The sequence below is a fragment of the Periplaneta americana genome, chromosome 1 (assembly GCF_040183065.1).
Source record: "Periplaneta americana isolate PAMFEO1 chromosome 1, P.americana_PAMFEO1_priV1, whole genome shotgun sequence".
Classification (NCBI taxonomy): Eukaryota; Metazoa; Arthropoda; class Insecta; order Blattodea; family Blattidae; genus Periplaneta; species Periplaneta americana.
In genome coordinates, this window is record NC_091117.1 from 132,509,954 (window position 1) to 132,526,195 (window position 16,242).

Genomic DNA, 16,242 nt, shown 5'->3' on the forward strand with positions numbered 1-16,242 from the left:
CAGAGATTGGTATAATAAATAATGAATATGAAAGGAAAGTTATTTATAAATAATAATTCTACTGATTTTAGCTGTCCTCACATATATTTAAACACCTTTGTGGGTGTTGATGTAGAAATCAGTTAAGCACAAATGTAAACGACAATAAGCATTGCATGAAAGATGCATATCTGCAGTTGGGAGTTGAGCAACTGGAATTTTCAGTGTCCCAAATAACATTGGCAGGAGCTTCAAATGCATCACATTCAACTGGGAAAGTAGCTTTCTTTCAGGCATGCTTAATCATGTTAGTGAATATGGGGGATAAACACATACTGGTAACAACCACTCCACCTGGTGCAACTTCCCTTGTACAATCGTTGGTTGTATACTTTTTTCGTCAATGGAAGAAGTTCACCAGACGTTTCTGTGAGAGAGTTTTACTCGACAACATTGAAATTGACCTCCAGAGCCGTAACGATATTATCAACCTCCATGCACTTACTCATAATCACTTCAGTGCCCCCAAAATCTTTACTAGCTTCTGGGTTACGGCGAATTAAGAGTGAAGATTCAACCAGACGCGTGCAGTTTAAAATAAACACAAATTTGTGTAAATTGAAAAGCACGAATACTTCAGTAAAATTACAAATAATTAATAAAATTCGTCTCTACTAAATAGAAAAGTCATCACTGACATCTGGTCCAAACACCACCCACAATAACCTCTCCAACGTCATTCTGCTGCAAACCGAAAAGAATGACGGAGGTCATTCATATCAGTTATGCCTGCATAACCTTGACTTGCGTGTTGATACTGAGCAGGACAGAATAAAGAACTTCATTTCCGGGTATGAAATATTTTATTTCTATGCTTCCATGCCTTGAATAAAAAATAAGAAAGTAACATTAATTAGTCATAACAAGCTTGAAATATTGCCATATTTTTCATTTTAATTTTGTGTCCTAATGTTATACAATAATGAATATGTTTTACAAATCAGTATGTTTGGGAAAATAAGAACTTTAAAATTATGTATTGCTGAAATCTCAATTTTAAAGAATTCGGCAGCTATGGCTGTATAAAGAATGTAATTTTCTTCATATACGGTAAATATGGAGCGTTTTTGTAAGAAAACTATTAGATCTACTGTATATAAGACATATTTCGCAAAAACATCCATCTCCCTCTATTGTAATTGTATAAAAAATATAACGAAAATTAAAAATTGTTAGGTAATTTTTTATTTTATTTTCCGTCCGATTCCAAATGGATTCCCTCTATGTCGAAGGCCACCGGCGTGGCTCAGTCGGTTAAGGCGCTTGCCTGCCGGTCTGAAGTTGCGTTCGGGCGCGGGTTCGATCCCCGCTTGGGTTGATTACCTGGTTGGGTTTTTTCCGAGGTTTTCCCCAACCGTAATGTGAATACAAGGTAATCTCTGGCGAATCCTCGGCCTCATCTCGCCAAATATCATCTCACTATCACCAATCTCATCGACGCTAAATAACCTAGTAGTTGATACAGCGTCGTTAAATAACCAACTAAAATAAAAATCTATATCGAATGTAATGCAATATTGTAACCCGATGATAAAATATATGGAGAATTTTTTTTTGGTCAATGGCGTGTACTTGAGTCATTCACCCAAACGTCCCCTCTGGGAAGGACGCTTCCTACTTTTAGACTCTGTCACAGGAGAGCTGCCCTTGATGCACCATGGCAAGTTGTCTACAGCACACCAGTATGATTATGATTAAATGAACAATAATGGAACGCCGGCGAAAATTTACAACTGAACACTGTCTTTGTCCATCACAAATTCCACTTTTGCTCACCGGGATTCGAGTCCAGGTTACCAGCGTGAAAAGCCAACACTCCAGACGTTCGGCTAACAGTGTGCGATAATTCGTGAGAAGTAAAATATCGTACATTATTAGTCATGCATTTTCTAGAACGTAAGTAATATCAGAGAATACAAAATTTATACTCACCTTTGTTACCGTACTTATGAGACCACAAATGAGACGAAGGAACTCACCTGAAACATAGAAAACAACGAACATAAGAAAATGAATAAGAATAATGCTAAGCAGTATTAGATCTGTATGCAATGATCACCAATGAAAGGCAAGAAGTAGTAAATAAGTTTCATGTCGCTTCTCGAAACCAACTCTAGTCTCATTTTCCTTGCAGTAGTTACAGTACATCTGTTATATCTCGGAGGGAATTTCATCTCAAAGCTTGTCAAAATGACTTGAAATCGATTTGCCAACCAATACTGATGACTTACCTCAGTCAGATGTGCCAGTAAACTTTTCACAACTTAATGAGAATCAGTTAAGATGGATGTCAGGGCAAGAAAATTAGGAAGAATGCGCTACAATTACTAAAATTATGGAGTTGTTACAAAAAATGACGGAAGTATCAGTAATGCATATTTTATTGATGGCCCAGTTGGCAGTGGGAAAACCTTTGTTTACCAATGTTTCATTCATAATCGCACAAATTTGGGGCTAAATATAATTTACTAGTGGCTTGTACAGCAAATGCTGCAAACTAAGTTCATTAGACGTTCAAATAAAAATTTTTCAGATTTATTTTCAATGAAGAATACCAGACATTTTGAAAGTTATTTGCTTCCATAATAATGAAACATACTCCCTCTGAATGGTTTCTTATGCTAATATATTTTCTTGAACCTATTCACCTTCAGTTTTTGAGTTTCAACGCGAAAACGCAAGTAACAATGTCAGAACGATCAGTGGGTATCTCATTTGGGAGTAAAGCAATAGCTATTTCAGGTCATTGTGGACTGTAGGTGAAAAAAAAATCTGGTTTGCTATGCTTTCGAACAATAGACATAGCATCTTGGTATAGCTGCTGCATGTTTCGTGAACTACCTTGAAATGTATCCTGCTAAGCGATTTTTCTGAAATGATCGAGAGACTACAAAATTTTGTAGGTCTCTTACATTATCAGTAAGTAATAAGCTCTGGTCTTTCCTTATTAACTGTAATTTTTGCGCTCTGGAGCCAATACTGAAGAGAATGACTCATATAAATATCTAATATATAAATGATTTGATTTTTAATAACATTATTATTATTTTACGTAAGTTTTGCAGTTATTATATATACACACATATATACTACATAGCCGCTACTCAGTAAATTATAGAAATGAAGATCTAATTTAACATATTCTCTACATCTACTTATATAACTCCAAAACGTTTCACTTTCATATCATCAATATAGCATTAATATGTATAATTCATGAAAAATAGTCACATCATGGCATTAACTATAATATTATTTCATTTCTAATGAAAATAAAGTCATTAGAACACCTCAAGTTTTGTGGATTTTAATACCCTATACACAATTGTACTCAGAAAATTACACAGCGCAGAATCAGACCTGTAAATTATTTTAGTAAGTCTTTAAGATTTAATAACCAATTGAATTTGAACTCTAAATGTTGTTGTTGTTTTCTAATGCCAGGCGTTTGACAATAAAGTCATTTGACCTCTTGCACTCCAATATTTTTCAAAGATATTATCATGACCAACCACTGAACTCTAAATGTGTCAACATTCTTGCACATCATGGCCTTCGTGTAATATTGTTTACTGTAGTGTGTGTTTTGTTTTATTCTGATATGCAATTGGATAGTGGCGACAGATGGATTTTAGAAAATAGGAAAATAGAAAAATTGACATTTCACTGAAAACTACTATTTTTCTGAAGAACTTTGGGTTCCAAGCTTCAAAATGAGGGGTCATTTATTAAAATCCGTTCAGCCGTTTTCCCGTAATTTCCATTACCAGTTCAAATTATATATGTTGCATGGGATGGTATCACAACAACACAGCAATGTTACTACCTCAAGACCGTACTGTACACAATCGATTCAAATTATCTCTAAATTTATAATATGGAGGTTCTCTATAAGATGTAAAAGTTAATAGCCAAGAGGCTTCTCACATTCGTTCAGCAAAGTTAATGATCTGGGATGAAGCATCTATGGCTAATATGCATGTGTTAGTGTGCATAAATCGCCTGCTCAAGAATACAATTAATAATGATGTGTCATTTAGCGGAAAAATTATAGTTTTTGGAGGCGATTTCAGGCAGGTATTGCCTGTTGTGCCTCACGAATCGAGAGCAACCACGTCCAAAATTTCATACGGTTCTCTCCTTTGTGGTCATTATTCAAAATACCTAAATTTAGTAAAAATATGCGAGCGAAGCCAAAGGAATGTGACTTTGTCAACTTCTCACTACAAATTAGTAATGAGCAGGCTCAGGATCCGGGACACTTTAGCAACAAATGTACGCGCAACTTGATTATAGAGTTCCTTGAACATAGTAGACAGACATATTGTGAACGTCGTCAATGTGCTTCGTTATATTCTACTGTTAATAGTACAATCTAGTGACGGTGGAAAATAAAGTAGGATACATATCTCACAAGTTTTCATGTCCCTCAGTGACTTTAAAGGCGTTAGAGTTACAATGAGCAACCATGTACATATCTGTAACTAGTTCGAAAAACTGTTCACTATGAATTGAAAATACATTGTGATGGCCTGAGTTCGTTTCGTAGGGAGAAACAGAAAAATACTGTATTACTCGACCAAGACCAGTGGAGTCCTGCAGCCCGGAGCCTTAGCGTTACTGCTCCTGCGTTCGTAATAGCGCATCGCGATAGTTCACACTACGCCCGCGGCTTCACTCGCCTTGGTCGAATAATACCTCTGAACTCGAACCGGATTGCACACTAACACACAGGTAAACAAAACTCAACGCGCCACCTCACTCCATTTGTACTCCGTTGCACTGTAACTTCACTTCATTCTTAAGTTTTCTCGGATCCTAAGCCCGGTAATAACGAATACCCTCATGCTGATCAAGAGAAACCAAACTTGGTCGATTTATCACCCTCCATAATTTCTGAAAGTCATTGAAATGTACTCAAATGAAGTAGTCACACTCGAAGATGTATATTTTTTCAATAACTAATTTAGCACTAAAAGTGAATATTGTAACGAAATCAATGACACAGTTTTATATCTTATTCCAAGAGCAACAAGGAGCTACATTAGTGTGAATACTTTAATTACGGAAGATGAGAGCGAACACTTGTAGTTACCAAATGAATTCAAAGATAGCTTAGACATGAACGGATTGACGCTTCATATTTTACAATAATTGAAAGAAGGTTTTATTGTGATGTTATTGAGAAATCTTAATGTTTCGCAATATCTCGACTTATAATGTGGAATAAGTAAGATAATATTATTGTTTAGATGTGGGAATTATTACTGGCGTAAATGTTGGCGAAAGAATACTACGTACTTTCTCGCAATGACGTAGCGCCTTTAGATTCTTCTTTGCCATTTTCATTCAAAAGAAGACAACTTCCAATACTTTGGCTTTCTGTGTAACGATCAATAAAGCTCAAAGTCAGACACTAGATCAAGTAGGCATTTATTTACCAGAACCTATATTCAGTCATGGACAGATTTATGTCGCATTATCCCGAGCAAAGTCTTGAATTTTTATTATTTCTTTTTAAATTTTAATAGGTTATTTTACGACGCTTTATCAACATGGTGGTGGTGGTGATGGTGGTGGTGGTGGCGGCGGCGGCGGCGGCGGGGGTGGCGGCGGTGGTGGTAGTAGTAGTGATAGTAGTGGTAGTAGTAATAATAATAATAATAATAATAATAATAATAATAATAATAATAATAATATAAAGGACATCCATCAGAAAAAACCGGCAATATTTAATTCGACACAAAGTACGAAAATTCGTTAGCCTGTTAAATTCGAAACAGACATTTATTTTCACAATAAATTCGACAAGCAATCAAGCAGCAGCAATAGTAGAAGTAATAATAGTGATAGTAAAATGCAATGTATGTAATCGTGTTCTGTAACATTTCTGTTGTGAAACAAAAGTCAAATCATGTAAGAGATTGGTAGAATTATAGAAAAAAATATACGTTGTTCATATGTAGCGAAATCAATTCCAACGTTCTGAGTGAAATTCTAATGCATTCAATCCATTTCCGAGGACTGAAATGTAAGAGCAGGAGATTTTCTACGGCGAGTCGTTCCTTTTAAAGATACCAGAACGCAATGAATGTCAGTGCGTATAGAATTGTACCAACCATATGACATTTTGTAGCTGTCTCATTTTTATTATTGATCTCCTTTCTCCCACCCTCCGCGAGTTGAAATTCTAGAATAGATGGAAGGCACACTCATTCACAATTCCAACGTCAAAGTAAACAGGAATCAAAAGTATATTTTTATCTCTTTCATGAAAGAAACCACATAAGCTTCTCTAATTCAAACAACTTTGATATACTCTGCATGGTAATTATATTGCGGTAATTACTAATGAGCATTAGTAACGTTTTGAAAAGAGAAGTCTCTCTTCTCGCCATATCACACTACAGGGGTGTCACTCATGTGTAAGCTGAACCTGTGACAAGTTGTAATTACCGGAAGCCACATGAAGGCATATACGAATACATTTTGTAAAAATACAATGTAGTGGAGTAGGCTATATAATTTCGTATGCCGACAACCTCGCGGTGCTGTTGTACATTCTATCCTAGAATGCACTGCATGTATGAGTAGTGATATTTGCACTATTTTCATCGACGTTTCCCTAGTTGATCCCACGGTATGACAAATACTTCAATTCTGGTGGGGAATATGTTGAAGAATAGCTCAATAATTTCTGTATCTGTACCAATAAATCTTTGCGTGAAATTGTGCTTTTTTTCTATAAACGGCCTCGGGGAAACTTACTTACTGGACGCGCCTCCCATTTTAAAGCAAAATATCAAAATAAAAACTCTAACTATTAGTCTCGAGAAATTCTTTGCAATACGCGAGATTATTTATTTCCACCCCTTCCTCTGACAAAGGTAGTAGCAGCTACTCTTTGTATCGGAGTAGCCACTGCGAAAATAATTATCAGAAAAAAACTTCACAGGAAATTTTAATCTTCAGTAGTGCCCAGAACAACTCGAAATCAAACTTTGAAAACCGTTATCTTAAAAAAATAATAATTTTAATTTAATTTAGTTGATTTATTTGATACTTTACACTTGAGCTACATTAGGCATTGCAGCCCGAAAGAGCAGAAGCTCGTGCTCGGGCGCAGTTTCAGATCAGTTATACAAAATACATCACAAAATTAAGAGAGTTCATTGTGTACAATAACATTAATAAATGGTAAAATACATACAGCATGTAATAATAGGTCCATATACAAATAGAAAATACAAAAGTACATAAATATTAGAGTATCAATTTTTAATTCAACTAGCTTAAACAATTAAATAATTAATCTGATTTGTTTCTTAAATCTATGTGTGTTAAGTGTACTTAGCTCAGGGTAAGCTCTAATTAATGCATTACATATTTTGGGTCCAAAATTTCACAATGTGCCCTATCGGTAAGATTTGTTAAGTTTTTGTTTCTTGGGCCAGAGACCAACTCTGGTAGTGTCCACTCTAACAATTAGGCCTAAATCTCCCTATAGTTACATATCACTTTCCAGTATTGTTTTCTTCTCACATTCAAATCAACTAACTTTGAAGAAATATACTGAAATTTTGGGAAGCTCAGAATGACCTACATGGCCCATAAACATGGTCTTATATTTCATATTAATACGTTACAGTTGTTTTGATGCTGCATCAAATGAAAATGTAAAATGTACACTAGGAAAGCTTAAGTAAATTTATTTTAGACTTTTTTGTGAGCGTATATGTTTGTGTGTAAAGTTGCCTATTACTTTGGATGTCCACGCTCTAATGACAACATCCTCTGCAGCTGTTCACGTTTAACCGAATTACACACTCCTATCTAACTACACACGGAAATGAGCCGCGAAGTCCCTAAGCCAACAGCTCAAAATCCCATCGCCAACTATTTATCTATACGACATATAATGCGTCGTAATGACTAAAAGCATGCATTACATACCGGAATGAAAATAGTTCGAGAAATGCTTTCGGACTGATAGCGAAATTTCATTCCTTTAAACAAAGAGCGTCTATGCACTCAATTGCCATTAACTGCACATAGTTATAAAGTGGTGGTGGTGGTGGTGGTGGTGGTGGTGATGGTGGTGGTGGTAGTGGTAGTGGTAGTAGTAGTGATAGTAGTAGTATTTCAAAGACGCTTTCAACTGCAAAGGTTATTCAGTGTCAAATTTCAAAGCAGAAGACAAATGACTAACAAATATCGCTTGAAACCATCTACACCTTTTCCAGTTGTACTTCATAAAATATCAATTGTATTTCAGATTTGTCATTTGTATTTCAGATTAGGCAATTCAATTTCAGATAGTATCATTTGTATTTCAGATTAGTCAATTAATTTCAGATAATATCAATATGTATTTCAGAAAACATCAATTGTATTTCAGATTTGTCAACTGTATTTCAGAAACTATCATTTGTATTTCAGAAGTTACGGTTGGCACCTTATTCTCCAATGTTAAATCCAATCGAGATCATTTGGTGTAAAGTGAAGATGTACGTAAAAACCCATCTTGGAATTCCTGACGTCATAGCTCCTGGTGTTGTAGGCTAATTCACCTACTGTAGAGAGTAAAGTTGATGAAGCAACACACACAATATTGTTGGTGGTGATTGTGCTCGTGCAGTACAACACAGTACAATTCATCAAGCTGCAGCTTTAGCTATGGTGAATATGCCTGACGGACACTAAAATGCAATAAAGTTGAGGATTTTTTAAATCCATTTTCCATTTTTTAAATATATGTTAAAATCTCAAGTAGGCCTACATTTGTTATTTTGTGAAATAATAGTGACTATGTAATCTTAAATGCATTACTTATTTTCTGAAATACATTCGATACCATCTGAAATACAATTTACAAATCTGAAATGCAATTGATACTATCTGAAATACATTTGATACCATCTGAAATACAATTGATACTATCTGAAATTGAATTGACAAATATGAAATACAATTGATTTTTTCTAAAATTAAATTGACTAATCTGAAATACTTTTGATAATTTCTGAAATACAATTGATATTTCCTGAAATACAACCGGGAAAGGTGTAGTAAGCCGCAGGGTTGGCCACCGGGAGCGAATCCAGACTCTAAACGGGGACGCTTAATATTCATCAACGCTACACGGTGTTCGGCAGGAAAGGAAGGGGTTGAAGAGAAGTCATAGGACTCCCCGTGAAAGAGCAGAATCCGCTCTTGGTTCCCAGCCCTATAGTAAGGCCAGAGATCTTTTGTGTCACAAATCATTAATCATGGGACTCGCCAAAGGAAACCAACCTAAGGATTTTATAATCCTTTAAAATACACTGCTCTCGGTCGGGATTGAACCCTAGAACCTCTGATACAAAGTACTAGCCATTAGACCACCAACAACGACGTCAACACAATGTAATATATTACCTTAAAGGCATGAAATGGTCTAATACATTGTCTTTAGTCACTTATTACTCAGTGTTACATTTCTCTGTGAAAACATTTTTTTTAACTAACAAGTGTTTCCATATTATGATATAGATCGGTTTTCACTGACTACATTTTTAAGAAACATGTTTTTTTTCTTTCAATTATTGATTACACTCTTATATAATCACAGATAGACTGTTAAGTTATTTAAATAAAATAGTTGTAATGACTTCTACACTGGACAGACCGGAAGATCTTTTCAAACATGTTACAAGGAACATATCACAGCCATAACCAAATCACACAACAATTCCACCTACGGAGAACAGATCACAAACTCCAACTACAACTACAGCAATATAGAAACTGACATGAAAATACTACACATTCAAGCAAAACCCAGAAATTCGATACTCTAGAAGTCTAGAACAATACGAAATTTACAGACACACAAAAACACACCCATGACACATCCTCAACACTCAACTGAATTTCAGAACACACACTTTTCGATGCAACATTACGAATCATAAACAGACCCCACCATAACAGGAAACCAGAAGATAACGCGGGAAGTCACTAGAACTCAGAGATATGATGGATATGCCATTGGAACTAGTCAATCAGGTAAAATAATACCGTAATTTAAAATGTTAACTCAGTGAAGTTGTTATTTAACTTAAATAACTTAATAATCTAGTTATACACTGACATAATATTTGTTTTTGTACGTTTTTAGGCTTTCACGGTGAATGTGATTAGGAACAGACTTTCGGGTAATCCATCGTGTCTTGGAATTTAATATTTGCAATGTTTTGGAACTTCATGCAGGCTCCATCATCATAGTAAATAAGTATGTTCAGAGGAGTCGATTACTCTACGGGGCCCGTTAGTCTGACTCGGTGAGTAGCTTGGAGTAGCCTCAGTAACAAGCCCAACAGAATAGGCGACCCATTGGGTCATACCTATCTGCCCTGATGATGGAACCTGTGTGTAGTTCCGAAACATTGGCAATTTTAAATTCCATTACAAGGTGGAATACCCAAAAGTTATTCCTGGTTACTATTTGTTTCTTTATTGAACTCCATAAGTAACATCCATCTTTAGTTAAAATCTATAAAATACTGTAGTATTGATTTCATTAAAATCTTGTTTTAAAGTGCATTTATGAAATGAAATCATACAGTTAAGAAAAACTGTACACAAATCATTCCACATTAAAAAATACAAACAATTTTCGTGTCAATAGTAGCCTATGTCAGATATGTTCTAAATAAAAAATCTAAAATATTCTAAATCTAAATCAACACGTACAACTGCATTTTTTAAAGCACCTGTCTAATCTATATAAAACCTGTTCAGCAATCTCATCTGTTCTGTCTTGTACTATCGTTTTCATATTTTATTTAATCTATGCACTGTAAAAACACACCGTACAATTTTCATGATGTGGGATAGCATGAAGCCGGAAAAAAATTATAATTTTAATGGCGCGAGAATTTAACATGGACTCCAGCCATTCAAGTTGTAAACGCACTACAAATTCACCATTATCGAAGAGGATGCAGATTCGGCCTTCTGTCTGAGAGTCAATTTCAAATTTCGGCGGATACAAATGCAAAAATATGTTAGGATAATATATTCCGGATATTCCCATTGTTGAAACAAGTTTATATCTCGTCCCTAAACAAGGCACGCTCTTAGAATGGTACGAATTCGAGAATGGTACGAATTCGAACGCTCGTATCAACAAATGCACGTTGGCAAGGATCTCACAATTGATCGCAAAGTACACCAGTCCGCATTTATAAAACTAGTCCCTCTTTATAAATGGTTTCTTGTTTTAAAATAGTTTCAATATTACTGTTTACAAGTATTAAACGAAAACTTAGTTACAAATTTATATTATTACAACAATATATACAATAATTTTCATTGCAATAAAAGTAGAGCGCATTAATACAAAACACGGAAATAGTTGTATATTACGGTCAGATTAAAGTATAAGCTATTCAGTAATAGTAGGCCTAACGTAATGTTTTATATATACACGTAATACAATAACTCGCTGATAGAGAATGTTTGCATTTTGAATGATGTCATCGTGACAAATTGCCATACAGCATACAGGATGTGTGTGTGTGTGACCTGCTTGACCTCAGCATTTCGTAATTTTAGAGTTACAGATTAAACCTTAATTGAAGTGTGGCGTCTCAGATGGGTAGTTTAGTTTCAACTGAACGGTCACTTTTATGAAGTGCTACGAATAATAAATCGAACTGTTGTGAATTGTGATATTATTATTATTATTATTATTATTATTATTATTATCATTATTATTATTATGGGAAAGGAGTAAATTATGTTCGGTGTTGTGAATTATTTATTTTTATTTTAGTAGGTATTTTACGACGTTTTATCAACATCTCAGGTTATTTAGCGTCTGAATGAGATGAAGGTGATAATGCCGGTGAAATGAGTCCGGGGCTCAGCACCGAAAATTACCCAGCATTTACTCATACTGGGTTGAGGGAAAACTCCGGAAAAAAAACCTCAACCAGGTAACTTGCCCCGACCGGAAATCGAACCACCTGGTTTCGCGGCTAGACGCGCTAACCGTTACTCCACAGGTGTGGACTGTTGAGAATTATGTGAGAGTAAATTATCAGTTCAATCTACAAAATGAATTCGGAATGGACTGGCGTGTTGTCTGATAGCAACTAAGTTATTCACGTAAGTTCTATGATTGTGATTTAGCCTAACTACCTTAACCTGTCATCATATCCATAATAATTATAATATATATTATGCTATTAATAAAGTAGACTAATATGCTGACAATAATTTAATAGTGAAACATTTCTTTTACTTATGGTGAGTATTTGACTTCGTCATCCACCACGTCAAGCCAGTCTTGTAGAGACCATTTACCAACAGAGTCGTTGCCAAAAGTCCGCCATAAGATAGTTCAATCATAATAATGATTAATGAATAATTTATAACTTCATATTTGTATTCATAATTTACAAATTTTTACTTCTACCAAAATCATATTTTTAGGCCTATACTATTTTTAGATGTATGTCTATTTTCAACACTGACTTGTTTGTACTGTGCTCTGTGTTACCACGCCCAGAAATGTTACGCGGAAATGAACGACGAATAATATAACAGAAACGACTACGTGCATTTGTTGATATAAGGTATCATTCTAAGAGCGTGCCAAGTTTAGTTATAATTTGACCACAGTTCACAATTAACCTTAGTATTGTTGCAGTAAGGAACGGGAGAGTATTTCACCATACTTTCTTCTTCCACGTCGCCTCAATACTGAACTGCAGCACCGTAAAGAAGACCATTCTTCGACATGGTATCCAAGGTTTCACTTCCATTTCAAAAGAGGCCATGATTGAATTTTACCACCGGAAAAAAATCTGCAGCTTTCGATGAAGATTCAACCCACGAACCTGGGCTTTAGTAGAAAGCATGGTAACCATTTAATTACCAAGAACGGCAAGTGTGCTAAATCCTCTGATTTCGTAACGAAAATATCTTGACTTGACAATTGTCAATGCATAAAAATTTATTTCAATTACTTGTTCGTTGAGCTGGCAGTTGAATAGAACTTAAGTCTTGAGCGAAAGAATAAAACATTGAATCGTATCCATACTGATAATAGCATCGCATATTAATATTATTACACAGGCCAAAACGTTGATTGATATCCATTTTGTATTCAGCTTCGCATGACATGATGGATATTTCAAATTTAAAATCGATAATTGGCTGTCGACTGAAAGACTGACAGCGGCTATTGACAGTGGAAGGCAAACAGCAGTGGAAGGTCATATTCGTCCTTCATACTTCAGCAATTGTTACAGTAAAATCTGTTCTCATGTGTTGATCGGTGGGAACACAACAATTGACCACAGTTGAAAGGTGCTACAAACAAAACAATTCATAGCACATTGAAATAAACATTAAATCAGAGATGAGAAAACATATCAATGAAATATGGTTAGGATAGGCTAAGGTTATCGTTTAATACACCAGAGAACAAACACAGACAAGGGATAACTTATGAAAGGAATCAATCTTCACTTCTTTCCCACGGAACGAGAGCTGTAGCATTTGAGCCAAAGTGGAAGTAGGATATGATGAAATAAATATTCGGAGTAAACGTTCTCCAGGGTTACTTTCCTACCATAAATATCACAATATTAATTCTAAATATAAAACCTCATACCATTTAGCGAGAAAATTTCAGTTAACTGAACTACCAAGGCGTTAGCATTTTAATCACGATGTGAATTGCAATAAACATCAAATCCTCCATATTCTGCAAGAAAAATAATATCACAAAATAGGAGGACACTTGTAAATGAGAAAGGAGCAACAAAAAAGGAATCCTGATCTTTGGTTTGTAATCGATATGAACCATCGCGGACTCCTCACTGAACAACAAATTTTTACATTTGTCTTGCTTCGAAATAAAAATAGGTGAATATTACTAATATGTGTGCCCTAACTCTTAATCTAAAATCCAAATTGCTCCATCACTCCCCAATATCCGGGCAAAATGAATTAATTTTTTAACGAAAAAACTTCTACTTTTTTTACTTTTCACTGCTACTGGTAAAATTACAACACACTAGGGATTCAAAATGCCTCATAATACTTGAAAAATGTGTACTGAATACAAAAATGATGTTACATAGTTTAAAACGCAACAATAAAAATATTTCATGCCTATAATAAGGAAAATCTCGGAATTTGAACTTTCAATTAAACGAACTGTCTGGATAAATTCTGTGTATAATTAGATCCGGGACTGTCTTTTACAAGGAACCAACAATAGTCTGCAAGCATGCTGGATGATGTTCTTCCTTCATATTGTCTTTCCTTTTCAGATATTTCTTGAAGAAATCTCTCCCCATGCTCGTCTCTTATCGCTCCAAGGTTAGAAGGAAAGATATCCAAATGAGAATGTAAAAAGTGTATTTTGAGAGACATATTACACCCCATTTTCTCATATGCACTTGACATTGTTTCCGCAACAAGTTGTATGTAGTTGTCTGCCCTAGAATTTCCAAGAAAATGCAAACATCTTTGAATGCGCGACATATCATTTTTTCTGTAACGAAAAGTTTTCCCTCGAACAAAGAGTCACCCATAACTTTGTGAATTTGTGGACCAATGGAAATGCCCTTCTTTTAATTTGTCTTCACTCAAAATGGTAAACCTTTCTTTTAAATGATGAAAACCACACTCTTGTTTGTTCATTGCGTAGACCTTACTTTGAAATGTTACGAAATTTACTGAATGAAAGGGACCAATATCTATTTATTTATTAGAAGTACAAAAGAACATGATAAAAACCATAAGAAACAGGAAATAAATCATAAACTCATAAAATTCATTAACTTTTGTTTTGGTTTACAACACCCAATCCGCGCCAGATGTTTCCTGGGGAGAGCTTATCGAAAAGTGAAATCATAGTATATCTTAAAAACCTTACGTGATACGAAGAAAAGAGATGCATTTTCGGATTCAGCGCACGCAATACCATAAGGGATAAATTGTTTTAAGTCGGAGCAAAATTCTTGTTGTTCAATAGAGCCAATAGATGGTGATTCGGGAAAAAGAAGTGGAAAGATGGCTGCGACCCTTTAGATATGCGTCAAGAAGAAACCGTGAACTACTATTCGTTTCATGCGCAGAGAAAGGGACAGAGCCCATTGAAATTCATAGGAAAATGTAGATTCAAAACGGTTCTGCATATAATTTGTAATCACGATGCTATGAAATCAATAAAAAGTAAAATCAGACTGTCAGGCGAATAGGCAAATCAAATTGGTTCACTAGTACTCATCGTGACGATATTATCCATACAAGTCTAAAAGAATTAAACAACTTTATGTATTCATTATGAAAAAATTAAAGGTAGGAGAACGTACAAGGATCAATAAATTCTACAACTCTCAAAGGTTTTCTTACAAAGATTCACAAAAATTCAATCTGGGAACCGCGTGTCACGCGGCAAATGTTCAGGCAATAATCGAGTTCTTTCCATACACGGGACAACATGTCCCCGTCTATGGCTTCGATGCCAGTGACAACACGCTGTCGTAACTCTGGCAGATCTTGTGGCAGGGGCGGCACGTACACAGCGTCTTTCACATACCTACAAAAAAAAAAATCACAGGGTAAGGTCAGGTGGCCTGGGTGGCCAACTGCGACATGCCAAGTCACTGGCAGTAGAATTGATGTCATTTGGTCTCAGGGCTTGTACCATCTACAGTTTGTATGGATTGATGACTCGTCCTTTACGAAGAACACGCAATACGATGTTTAGGGGCAGCTGCAAGTGACGACTGGGTTGGTACGTGGATTTTTGTGGGCTTGTTGTGGAAGATTCTCTGATTCTGTCAACATGCGTAAGTAAAAACCTTAGTCCATGTCGTGTCACTGTACAAAGCATACCCGTATATTCTAACTGAGACTTCGAATATTAACAGTTACTGTAAATTTTCTAATGTGTGGAAAACATGTTTATTTTGGTTTAGTTGTTAAAGTATGTAAAATTTGTATTTAAGCTGATATTAAAAGTTTTCTATGTAAAAACAGTAAGCATTTGAAGTCCCTTTTCCTTCCGCATCTGTTTTTTCAAAAGCAAGGTCTGTCTTACACTGGCATTACCATCGGGTCTCAAACACCGAAGTCTATATGAAGATAGACTCTGGAGCGCTCCAGTGATGAAGAATAACACTATCGGACTTCAGT

The 16,242-nt window shown here is 35.4% G+C and overlaps 1 long non-coding RNA gene across 2 annotated transcripts in view; it reads right to left on the bottom strand.

The window, feature by feature from the left end:
* The window catches only part of LOC138701012 (uncharacterized), a 731,347-nt gene that overhangs the window by 252,551 nt on the left and 462,554 nt on the right, over positions 1–16,242 (bottom strand). Inside the window, exon 5 of one of the 2 annotated variants that reach the window (XR_011332423.1) lies at positions 1,972–2,018. The exons of the other annotated variant lie outside the window; for it this stretch is intronic. This is a non-coding gene — a long non-coding RNA (uncharacterized lncRNA). The remainder of the gene's footprint in view (positions 1–1,971; positions 2,019–16,242) is intronic. 2 annotated transcript variants of the gene reach the window in all.